This window comes from Notolepis coatsorum (assembly GCF_963971535.1).
Source record: "Notolepis coatsorum genome assembly, chromosome: 3".
Classification (NCBI taxonomy): Eukaryota; Metazoa; Chordata; class Actinopteri; order Aulopiformes; family Paralepididae; genus Notolepis; species Notolepis coatsorum.
The window spans coordinates 50,860,961-50,862,680 of NC_140167.1; positions in this window are offsets into that span (position 1 = coordinate 50,860,961).

The window sequence follows — 1,720 nt, forward strand, 5'->3', positions numbered from 1 at the left end:
TCTCTCTCTCTCTCTCTCTCTCTCTCTCTCTCTCTCTCTCTCTATCATAAACGGCTTCCTCTCTGATCATAGACCATACCTCTGATAGAGAACTTCCATTGTGACAGTGTTTTTTTGGCACAGGAATGAGAAAATAAACGTTCTTGCAGACCATCCAGCAGACATACAGAGAGTGGGAGAAGAGAAAGAAAGAGAGAGAGAGAGAAGAAAAGAAAAGAGAATCCTATAGCAGCTATAGTGCCAGTCCACTAGCCCCTCCCTCCCTCTCTACCCTGGCTCTCGCTACCCGTGCTAAGAGCATCCGGGCTAAGCCACTCTTGCCCTACATACAGTCCAAACAGCAGATTACGTCCTGACCGTCCCGCTAATCCCAGCTACAGCGGCATGTGCTACAGTCATCATCATGCACCCACCACCCAATCACCCTGCACCCACCACCAATCACCCTGCATCCACCACCCAATCACCCTGCACCCACCACCCAATCACCCTGCACCCACCACCCAATCACCCTGCACCCACCACCCAATCACCCATCCACCACCCAATCACCCTGCACCCACCACCCAATCACCCATCCACCACCCAATCACCCTGCACCCACCACCCTCACCCATCCACCACCCAATCACCCTGCACCCACCACCCAATCACCCATCCACCACCCAATCACCCTGCATCCACCACCCAATCACCCATCCACCACCCAATCACCCTGCATCCACCACCCAATCACCCTGCACCACCACCCAATCACCCTGCACCCACCACCCAATCACCCATCCACCACCCAATCACCCTGCACCCACCACCCAATCACCCATCCACCACCCAATCACCCTGCATCCACCACCCAATCACCCATCCACCACCCAATCACCCTGCACCCACCACCAATCACCCTGCATCCACCACCCAATCACCCTGCACCCACCACCCAATCACCCTGCACCCGGCCACCACCCAATCACCCATCCACCACCCAATCACCCTGCACCCACCACCCAATCACCCTGCACCCTGTTCTGCAGGACCACATATTTGCCCCCCCCCCCCAGTCCCATATTGGGTCTATTTGCATACGTTTCTATCATTTAGATTAAATACTGTAATAGACTGGATGTACAGGAAATTGGTGGGCTTTGTTGAAATACTTAATCGTTGGCTGATCTCTCTCTCTCTCTCTCTCTCTCTCTATCTCTCTCTCTCTCTCTCTCTCTCTCTCTCTCTCTCCTCTCTCCTTCTCTCTCTCTTCTCTCACTCTGTCTTCCCTAGCAACACCCCCCCCCCCCCTCTCCCTGTTTTACCCTCTCCTGGCCACCTGGCATGGGATAGCTTCCTCCGGTCTCTCTGCCTCACCTAAACCCTGCATGGAACACCAGGCCTAAGATTAGGGTTAATCTGGAGCTTGTGTCATACCATATCCCTCCATCCCTCCCCTCCCTCTTTGCCCATCCCCTCCCTCTCTCCCTCCCACCCTCCCTCCCTCCTCTTTGGAAAAGCGGCTTTGGTTGAAATCCTTTTTAGTGAACCCCCCCTCTCCTCCTCTCTGCTCAGGCTCTCTGCCTGCTGTTGGCTCCAACTTTTCCTCCCGCAACACCGCCTCAGCCAATCCCTGAACAGATACTATAGTAGGACCTGTCCCCAAGCTATGCTGGGTATAGGATGAGCAGTGAGTGCATGTGTGTGCGTGCGTGTGTGCGCATGTGCATGTGCGTGT